This window comes from Cnephaeus nilssonii (assembly GCF_951640355.1).
Source record: "Cnephaeus nilssonii genome assembly, chromosome: 5".
NCBI lineage: Eukaryota > Metazoa > Chordata > Mammalia > Chiroptera > Vespertilionidae > Cnephaeus > Cnephaeus nilssonii.
This window is the reverse complement of record NC_137076.1, coordinates 35,219,089-35,230,483: the sequence shown is the minus strand read 5'-3', so window position 1 is coordinate 35,230,483 and position 11,395 is coordinate 35,219,089.

Genomic DNA, 11,395 nt, shown 5'->3' with positions numbered 1-11,395 from the left:
AGGGGCTGGCTGTCGTCAGCCTGCTCCTGAGGGAGCGTCCACACAACCACAGCTGAGCCTGAGCAGCTGGTGGGCGGCTGAGGGGAGGAAGGGGAATTCCCTGGGCCACAGACTGCCTGCAGCCCTGCGGATGGCACTGGGCCACCCCAGCCACCTCTGCTGGGCAGCCCTCCCTCACCGGGGGTCTCCTGATCGTGGGACACCTGGGTTTAGGAGAGGCGGGAAAGGAAGGAAGTTCGGGGTCTCGGCCTTTTCGTCTTACACTCTGCAGGGCCGGTCCAGCCACTTGCCACTGTGGAACCTTGGGCAGGTCACTTTCCTTCTCTGCGCCTCTCTAAATCAGGAGGCCAGAATCCATAGTTTTCGGGGGCTAGACTACCCTGTTTCTCTGAGACTGTGAAAGGGAAGCAAGGAAAAGAGGAGTCCGCTCCTCTCTGCTTCTGGCCCCGATGAGAAGTGGTCTCTGGGGAGGTGGCACTGGTGGAGTGTTGCTGGGCAGTGGTGGGGTGTCCCCCTGAGCAGAGTGAGAGCTGCACAGGTCTGCACTGGAGCTGCGGCTCCCGAATGCAGGTCCTGAACACCTCCCACCACATCCCCCACTCCTGCCTCAGCCGCCCCGGGCTGCCTCCCAGGCTCTGTCACTAGGCCATGACATGAGGTCCCCAGACACCTGGCCTGGCCCCACCCCCATGTGTCAGCCAGGCCCTGGCCCCACCTCCTTGGAGCTCTGCTCCATCTTACCCACATGGGGTGCTGGGCCGGACAGGATGGGGCAAGAGACCTCTGTCGTCTGAGCCCAGCCTGGCAGGTCCTCACGTAAACTTGACACCCAGGAGCACCCTCCCTGCCAGGCAGGATGTGGTGCGAAGGTTGCAGCTGGTCTCCTGAGGGAGGCTGGGGCCTCCATGGAGGCTCTCAGACTTCATTCTCCCTACCCCTGTCCACTCCAGGCCCTTAGCACAGCCACTCAGGGGCTAGGGGTTCTCTCCCTCCCATCTAGCTAGGGGTTCCATATGGTCTGAAAATGTCACCCTTTTGCTTAAGCTCACACTTTTCTGAGGGACATTCAAGTCCCAAATCACCTGGCCGGCCTCTTTTCCCCTTGACTCACTCCCCACCCTAGGTTCTGAGCATAGAAAATTTCCAAATAGAAGTTGTTTCTTCATACCTCAGTGCCTTTGCATAGGCTGTTCCCTTAGGCTAGAATGCTCTTCCCCACAGCTTCACTCTGTGGATTCCTACTTATGTCTCAGGACCCAGCTCAAATATTTCCCCTCTCAGAAAGCCTTTCCTCACACCCTCCACCCATCCAGCCTACCCTCCCCTAGTCCCCACCCCAGGTGAGTTTGTGGCCCCATTTTCTGCAAATTCCCACAACCCTCTCATACAACACCTATAGGGTGCTGATGCAATCTCTCTGTTTTTAAGCCTCTATCCTCCCACTAGTCTGGGAATGTATTTATCTGGGAAAGGCATCTCATTTCTCTTTGATTCCATAGGACCTACTTTGTGCCAGGCACATAGTAGGTATCCATCAATATCTGTTCAATGATGGAACAGCTACTCATCTCAAACACATACTGATCCCCTTTCTTCTCAGTGTTTGATCTCAGGCCACCACTTTATTTCTCTACGACTCAGCTTTTCTCTGTCACCTGGCACTGGTTTATATTAAGAGCTTTCAGAGTATGGGGATAGCTCTGGAGATGATCAATGGTGAGGTTTAAAGTCCTACTGTTGCCTTTTCATGATCCCTGGAAAAATGTAATTCTCACTGGCAATTCCATCACCTACTAGCCCGTGTCCATACCTTGGCCATCAGTTAGGAATGAAGACTATTTGTAATGTTGTCCCTACCAGAGCAGATTAGGAAGAAAATTTGTGCTGCATGTAGAGTTTATATATATGTACACACACACACACACACACACACACACACACACACATGCATATGTGTGTGGAGCCTGATATAAAAGGCCTGGAATACCTTACTTTCTGGCTGCCTCCAGGTACAGGGGCTGACATGAACCGGTAGTGTTAGGCTTTATCGCAGTAAGGAGCTGGCTGCTACGTTTATAGTAATAAAGATGCTAACTTCCCTTTGAAAATAAATTTAGCCCTTTGGCAAGTTGCCTTTTTCAGGCCTAATTAATTTTTTAAATGATATCCTTATTACATTTGTTGTTATATAGGTACATCCGGAAAACTTTGAAAAACATAGACACAATGAGAGAGAGAGAGAGAGGAGAGAGAGAGAGATTGTCACCTGACCTTGCAAGGTTACCTTCTGTTAACATTTTGCTGTCTTCTTCCTAGGCTTTTTTTTCTATGCATGAGTGTGTGCTCATACAAATATTTTTTAGCTTTAATTTTAGAATATTGGGATGACATTGTTTCACAAACTCTCTTTTTAAAGAAGTGAAATTCAGCCCCGGCCGGTGTCGCTCAGTGGTTGGAGCACTGGCCCTCGCACTGCAGGGTCACTGGTTTGTTTCCTGGTCAAGGGCATGTGCCTGGGTTGCAGGTTCCACCTGTGGCCCTGGCCCCAGTTGGGCAGGTGCCAGAGGCAACCAATCGATGTGTCTCTCGCACATCAATGTTTCTCTCTCTCTCTCTCTCCTACTCTCTCTCCCCCGCCCTCCCTCCCTTCCATTCTCTCTAAAACTCAATGGGAAAAAATATCCTTGGGTGAGGATTAACAATAAAAAAAAAAAAAACACGAGAGAGAGAGAGAGAGAGAGAGAGAGAGAGAGAGAGAGAGAGAAATGCAGCATCGATGCCTCTCAGTGGGCGGTGAGCGCTCTGCTGTGGCTGTTTAGCAGTCCCTTCTGTTCCCCGTGTTCTGAGCCCGTGGATGCCCTGCGGGCTGCCGAAGAAGCCCGGGTGGCCCTAACCAGGACCTTCCCCTTCTGCTAGCGAGTTCACCTGCTTGTCACATCTGACGAGTCAAGTATGCAATCCCCACCTCTTAGGGGTTCTCAGCCTCCAGCTGTCCTCTCTTTCTGGGAGTACAACCTCCCCCCTCCCCCCTCCCTTCCAGGGACTCCCTCCCGGGCCTGTTCCCATCACTCAGGCAGTGTTCAGGGCTTTCTTCAGTGGTGTGTGTTGCGAAAATAAGTAGGCACTGTTCTCACTTTCTAAAGGCAGGTTATATTTTTCCGTGGAATATCAGCTTTCAGATGAGATGCTTCCCACTCTCCAATATCACCTGACCTCCCTTCCCACCCAACCAGCAGCCGGCAGTTCTGATGGGAAGAGACCCCCTGGCAAGGGTGTGTGTGGTGAGGGACACAGGGATGCCCACTTTCAATGCCAGGCCGGGTGCCCGGGAGGGAAGTGACTTGTCTGGAGGTTGCTCCGTGAGTCAGCAGCTTGGCCCAGCTGCCCTGCGAGTGCTGGGAACGGGCCCCAGATCGCGGGCTGCGGCCCTCGGCCTCTGACGTGTGCTGTCTTGCTCAGGGCGGAAACCTCTCTTCCTGGGAAGGAGGGGCAAAGGCCCTGGGGTGGCCCTGGGCCTGGCGCTGCCTCCCTCTGCTAGGAACGACACAGGGGGCTTTTGGGTGGCATTTCCTGTGTGCGTCTCCTTCGTGCAGCCAGACTGTGACTGTGCAGGACGTGGGCTTCCTGTCTCCTGTGCCTCCCCAGGTGGAGCCCTTCCCAGCTCGCTACAGGGCAGAGCGTGCACACAGGGGGCAGAGGCCAGGATCTGTGAGACCAGGGTGAGTCACTCCATTTCCCTGAACCCCAGGTTCTCCAGCGGGAAGGATGGAGATCCTGAGACCCCCTCACAGGGTGGGTACAAATCCCACGTCGTCCTCAGATGATTCAAAGCAGGCCCTCCTTACTGAGCACTTTTCCTTCTGCTTCATCCCATCACTGCCCAGCTGGGAATCACGTGGCTCCTTCCCTGGGAACACTGCTCAGAAGCCTCCACCTCACCTGGAGGCTCTTTTCCAGGGTCTTCTCCAGCCTTTGCAGCGAGGCAGGGTTTGTGGAGGGGACGCGCCCCCTCCGTGAACACACAATTTAAAAAACAACAGGGCTCACGGTGCTGAGGCAGCTTCAAGACAGGCCTCCCAGTGCTGCTCTATGAACTTGGCGTTCAGGAGCCCCCACCCTCCTACACAGACATCCCCGGGCCTGGGTCCCACCAGCCAGCCTTACCTCCGCCACTGCCACCAACTCTACCACCCGCCCTCCTCCTCAGCACCCGCCTTCGCTCCAGTGGGCACTATGTCTGCTCCGGTGCCCTGCCCTCCCCTCCCTCTCTCCAGAGCCTCCTATCCCTGAGGCCTGGGCCCTCCTGGGGTCCTGCGGTGCCTCCCGGGCAGGGGTCTTCCTCTCCTGTGATGCCCCGTCCCTGAGTGCCTATGGGCCTGCCACCCTCAGTCACATACCTACGGATGCAAGGGGAGGCTTTTGGCCTCTGGTTTAATGGACCTCCTCGAGGGGAGGGATCACATGCATGTGAAGACCCATTTAGGGACGAGGCTGAACCCAGTTAGGGTTAGGTCAGATGGGCCTGGGTTTGAATCCCAGCAGGTTACTTATTAGCTCAGGAACAATATAGGTAAATCCCCAACTCCCCCCAACCTCAGTTTCCTCATCGGTGAAATGAGGATAATGAAACAAAGTGCCCGGTACTTGCTGGGTACTGAGTGCAACGTTAGAGATGACGTTTGTTGGGCTATTTCTGCATTCTCCTCGGTGCCTCTCGTGTTCCAGTGGTTCCACCAGCGGTCCCGACACAGGGAGCCGTGCACTGTGGACGGGGCAGCGGTGGGTGTGCTGGCAGCCAGGACAGGCACAGATGCAGAGCAGGCAAAGCTGCACACAGAGGCCCTGCGGGGTCCAGTCTGAGCCGCTGCCTGTGCTGACAGCCTCAGCCCTTTCACGGGCTCCCTCCCACGCTCGGTTTCTGAAGAGTTTTCAGTAGCTGCTTACATCAGGTCAGAGGGTGGCATTTCCCAGGGATAGAGACTTGGAAGGGATTTGGAAGGCAGAGGTCTCGATGGCGAAGGCAGCCCTTCTTGCTCTCCTCTGGCCGGCCTCGCAGCACACTGGGAGGATTCGCGCTGGGAACCCCAGGCCTGGGTTTGTGTCCCCAGGGCCTCAGTTTCCTCAGCTGTACTGTGAAGGGCAACCTCCTGAGAACCGCCTCTGAGTCCATAGGGCCTGGGTGGCATAGTCTTATTGTATCAGGGTCCGAAAAGTTTCCCCCTGTCTCCCTCTCACTCAGGTGCCTGGGAACCGTGACTGGCAGCCACGTTGGAACAGGAAGGGGTGTCAGAAAGGATACAAGGGTTACCTGGCTCCTCATGTGGGCCCCAGCAATGTTCTCTGTTTTCTCAACCTTTGGTGTAGGTATGAAAGGACTTGACAATGTCAGAAAGCCCATTGGGTTACTGGGAGGACGTTGTACAAGTGCCACTGTGAGGAGCTATAATAATAAAACGTGGATGGTTGACAGAATTTTGGGCTGAATGCATTTTATGCTGGTGACCCCATGGAACAAGTAGGATAAGATGAGGCGGTTTTCTGAAGAGGAACCAATGATGATTGGTAAATTCTGGCCCCTGTTGCTCAAACCTTCCATTTGATTTTGTGCGTGCAAGTTCCCAGAGAAGAGGTTCTGTCCCCTGGGCCCTGAGTAGTTTTCCATCTAAGAGCAGATGCTGTGGTCTCGCTCAGAGTCCAACACAAAAAGGTGGCTTATACCCAGGAGCCATTGCACATGTGGGCAGGGTGGTGGTCGTGGCTACAGGGACCATGCCCTTTGAGGCAGTGGATGAGACAAGAACTCCCAATGAAAAGGTAGAAGTTCTGGTTGCTTCTGTCCTGGCTTCACCCCTCTTAGTAAAGTGACCTTGAGCAATCGTTTCACCTGTCCGAACCTCAGTTTCCTCATCTGTCATGTAGGAAGCATTCCTTGCCCTGCCTGTCTCGCTGACCTCAGTCAGATCCTGGGTGTGTGCACACCACTGCCAGGGTGGAGCTGCCTCCAGGGTGATTGGATTACAGAGCAATCTCCCAATCAATCTCGCCTTTTTCTCTCCTACTTCCCATTGTATGCTGTTTTTCTTCTCTCAGGCTGGAAACAGCTACTGGCTGCTCTGACCTACTAGAATCCGTACAGCCTCAAAACCAAAAGTGAGAGAACCTTGCCAACAGTAGGTAGAAAACACCCTGAATCAATCTCCATGACTTGGTGATGGTGGTAGGTGGGGTGAGGATAGAGTGTTTTGATTGGTCTAGCTTGGTTCCTGTGCCCGTGCCTGCCTGGCCCAATCACTGTGGCCAAGGACAATGGAGTACTATGATTGGTCCACTTGGGGAATGTGCTCATCCTTTGGCCAGGGAGGGAGGCAGGTAGCTGGGAGCCCCCATCACAACCAGCTGATTGCGGCAGGGAGTAGAGAACAGTTCTTCAAAGGAGTAGCTGTTGATCTGGGAAGTCAAAACTAAATACCCACTGAGGTATAGGGCTACTCTGTAAGCCTGTGGGTGCCGTATTTCTGTTGTTAGCCCTGTACATGAGTTCTGTGAAGAGAGCCAGGGACTGGTACCCTGCTCCATTCTGAGTACCCTGGCCAAAATAATGGGAACATGAGTTCTTGCCCATCATTGAGAATTCCAGTGTCTGATAGATAAAACAGGCCTTCCTTTCAAAGCAAAGAACACAGGATGAGTGCCCTTAAAAATGGTTCTCCTTTTCTACTCTATCAACACAACCACTCTTGCCTGAACAGGTGGTCTTTGGCAATGCTCTCGAGTCTATGTGCATGCAACGTGCCCAGCACAGTGTGCCTCTAAGCAGACACAATAAAGGTGAAATGGCTCCTGGCTCATAAGGAGTTGCAGGCTAGCAGGCAAGGCAGCTGGCAAACCAGTGCTCAGGAGCTGCTGGGGGAGGGGAGAGAGCGGGAAGGCAGGGGCTACAGATGCCTAGTCTGGTGAGAGGAAGCCCCTGTTATTGCCAGGCGACCGGCCCATGAAAAACTGTAAAATGTGGAAGAGGAGTATGTGCTCTGTCCAAACCTTCTGGTGTTATTTAAGCCCTTCCCATCAGTTTTCTCATCTATAAAATGGGAATGATAATAATAGTATCTACTTCATAGGACTGTCACAGAAATAAAAATATGTTAGTACATATCAAGTGCTTAGAAGAGTACCTGGCACACAGTATGTGTTTCACTCATATAACTGTCACATGTGTTACATCAACTATTTAAATATTTATTCATTTACTCTTCCCCCACTAGATTATGAGAAGGGACTTTTTTACTCTTTGGTGTAGTATTCTCAGGGCCTAGAATAGTTGCTAGCACACAGTAGGCACTTACTAAATATTTGTGTATTGCATACTGACAGCTAATATTATATTTGACCTGAATTATTTTAATAGTTTCCTTCCTGGTTTCCTGCTGGGGGTCTTGATCCAGCATCTTGAAGAGTTCAGGAATCTGGAAAAGGTGCTGTGTGTAAATTAATCAAGAGTCCAGAGACAAAACATAAATTTTGGAAAGCATTTTGGGGAGCCAGATGAGACTTAGCTAAAGAAACCAAGTCCTCCTTGTCTCAGGACCCCTTGCTCTTTCTTAACACAATTTGTCCTAAGGCAAGGTAGATATACACATCAAAGGCAAGGTTTAGTATACAGAATCCATTGTCAGATTGGGGGAACTGCCTATGGCTATTCAGGAGTTTGGCCAGTAGGAGGCAATAACATGTAGATTGAAATGCCCTCAGCTGTCTGGCAGCAAGCAATCATTTATGCACCCTTTTCAGGTTTGGGAAAATGCCCTGAGCAATTTCCAACAGGCAAGATGTGATTCTCCAGCCCTTGCTGAAGGCTCAAGGGTCACCAACCTTTTGATGAACTTCTTGCATTTATGACCTGCTGGAATTAGCTTCTGGCAGTTTCCTTTCTTCCAGCCGATACATCTCTCCGATCACCTTGCTCCCTGTCTAAAACCTTATAATGGCTCCCTTTTCCAGAAGTGAAGAATCCATGCTCCCTGGCCCTGGTCTTTATGATTGGCCTCACCCTGTGTAGACAGTTTTGACATCTGCTCTTGTTCCAATCCCTGCAGCCACCTGCCATAGCCTGCTTCCTACCCAGGCTCTAGATTTCTCTTCTCCCACCAGGGCCAACGTTTTTATTGATTTTAGAAAGAGAGGAAGGGACCAAAATAGAGAGATAGAAACATCAATGAAAGAGAAACATTGATTGGCTGCCTCACTGCATGCCCCCCACTGAGGATCAAACCTGCAACCTGGGCATGTGCCCTGACTGGGTATTGAACCGTGACCTCTTGGTTCCTGGGTCCACACTCAATCACTGAGCCACAACAGCCAGGCCCTAAGTATTTTTCAATATCCATTTCACTCCTTCATTTGAGAATCTCTCCTGTCTTTTCTGTATCTTTATATACTCAACCTATCCCAGTATCTATCACTTACTAAGAGTCTGTTGAATAGCCTCAGTAGTGAAGTTTCACCCCAAAGTTACTTGAGTTGTTTACCTTCTCATGGCCTTTGTATCACACATTTCAATCAGTGAGTATCTTTTTAAATTGTTTATTTGTGTCCATGTTAGATTATGAGCTTCTCAGAGAAGGAGGTCTTATTTATCTTGTTTATTTCTGAGCCCCTAGTGCCTAAAAGTGTCTGATACAAACCACTGTAAGTAAGTATTTGTGAGATGAATGAAAGCACAGTGTCTGCGTGGAAGGAGTCCAACTCTGTTATTCCAAGTTGCTCACCACCTTCTCCATCCCTCCTCCATCCTCATTTCTTCTTCCTGTTCCTCTTGGTGCAGGCCTGCCTACTATGGGTACAACGAATTCTGGGAACATTTCTTCTCTATGGTGTTTTTTTGTTTTGTTTTGTTAATTTAGTGAGAACATTGCTTTTAAAATAATTTATATATTTGAGGTGATAATATTATAACCTCAACAACAAACACTGTTGTCTTTTACATTGAACTTATAAACAGTGAGTTCCCAGTAGTGTTCACAATATTGAGAGATGTTTCACCTTGAACAGAATGAATTTCAAACAGCTTTATGTTGATTGTCTGAATTAGATGGAAAGAGTGAGCTGTTATTGGAATTGACTGATTTTTTTCTATTGATGCATCTGATTACACTAATATGAAACTGACATCATTAAACCCTGTGTGAACTTCTCGTGGGGATGCTACAGCTATCACTTCACTCTGAGCATGTGTACAATATATTTTGGATTTGACAAATGGGTTGGACAGAGTTCTCTAGAAAAACACAACCAATAGGATATAAGATAAATATAATTATATGACCATATATATAAAGAGATTATATGATTATATATAGAAATTATGTGATATATATATCACATAAATTATGATATATATATATATATATATATATATATATATACACACACACACACACACACACACACACACACACACACACACTAGGGGCCTGGTGCATGACAATTCATGCTCTGGAAGGGGGGTCTCTTAGCCCGGCCTGCCCCCTCTCACAGTCTGGGAGCCCTCACGGGCGGGAGGCAATCTGGCTATCAGGGGAAGGCGACACCCCATCACACCTCTGCCGCTGCCACTGCCGGCAGTGCAAGCCTCGGCTGGCCCTGGTTACCTGAGCCTCAGGCAGCCCTGGGCAGCTGGGCAGCCACCATCTGAGGCTTGCCTGCGCCTCAGGCCGGCCCTGAGCGGCTGGGGGGCTGAGGGCCTGGGGGACTCCGGAGGCAGGTGTGTGGAGCAGCTGGGCCCACCTGGGAATGGGCTCGGCCTTGCCAGGTGCCTGCCGCCCCAGTGGGGCTGAGGGGACTGGGTGCTGCCATCTTGTAGCTGTGGGTGCCACCATCTTTGAGGGTGTGGCAGTCAATTAGCATATTCCCTCCTTATTGGCTGTGGACACCACCATCTTTGTGATGGCGTGAGGGTCAGTTAGCATATTCCCTCTTTATTAGATAGGATATATATACTGTATATATATATACATACACACACACACACACACACACACATATATATATATATATATAATTCTCTCTCTCTCTCAGAGAGAGCACGACTGGCAATTCCAAAATGTTAGAGCTGATGTTTCAGTTTAAGTCTAAAGGCTGAGTCTGCTGTAGAAACAAAAAGAGCTGATGTCCCATTTCAAAGGCTGATGTCCCATTTCAGGAAGGAGAAATTTTTCTTACTCAACAGAGGTTAGTGTTTTGTTTCATTCAAGCTTTCAACTGATTGGATGAGACCCACCATGTTAGGGAGAGCAATCTGTTTTATTTAGTCTACTGATTCAAATATTCATCTCATCCAAGACACCCTCACAGAAACACCCGGGGTAATGTTTGGCTAGGATTTTAGACAGTCTTCTTAAAGTTACTGATGACCTTTGAGTTAGATGCTAGTGCTTCTTGAGCAGATTTTTTCTTGCTTTTTATATAATAATTGGCATCACTATGGTTCTCAAGGGGATGATAAACACAGGTAACCATTTTACACATTACAGTTTCATCCTTAATTTTCTTGAAGAAGAGAAAGTCAAGAAAACTTACATTTTCATTACTCATGCACTTTCCTTTTTTGGTCGAAGTCATTGCTACTGAGGGTTATTGAAAAATGAAAATGCCATAGCAAACACCAAGATAAAGAATTGTAGATCCACACTGTACGGTAAATGGCAGTGTCTGCAGCAAGGCTGCTCCCACCACTGTCTGAGCCCATTAGCAAGACGCCTGCCTTCTAGCTCCTGCACATCATGTGTATACCCTCACTTGTCACTCCCACCTTTCCCTGCTGACCCTGGAGCCTGGTGGCCTGGTGGCCTGGAGCATTTGCAGGCCGTGGCACAACTGGCAGAGCAGCAATACTGTTTGTCCCTTAGCAGCACCCCGGAGGGGAAACTAACTCTCATTAGTTGCTACATCTGCATGCATTTCACCATCTCAAGGAGAGTTGCATGCATTGTCCCTGAGAGGGTAACACTGAGTCAGGAAAGGGTGGGGAAGGAGAGGCAGGTCAGCCCTCACCATCTTTTGCATTTAGCCTTGAGTTGAGGTGAAAACTTGCTCACTGCGCATGTGACACACACACCAAGAGAAGCAATCGTGGGGGAAGCTGGAAGTACAAGTGGAGGGCTACCAGTCCTATCCAATTCTTAATTGGATTCCCTTAAGCAATGACAACCTAGGCAGGACACGGGGACAATAGGAGTCAACCAGCAGGTATGGTCACCTCACCGATGGGGCACTTGATCCTTGGTCTCTAAGGGATGCTCCAATCTCAGCCCGATTTTAGGGCATTTTCTCAGTTTGGGATTTCCACACCTGGTGTCAGCATCCACGCCTGCCTAAGAGTGGGGCACAGGTGGGACTG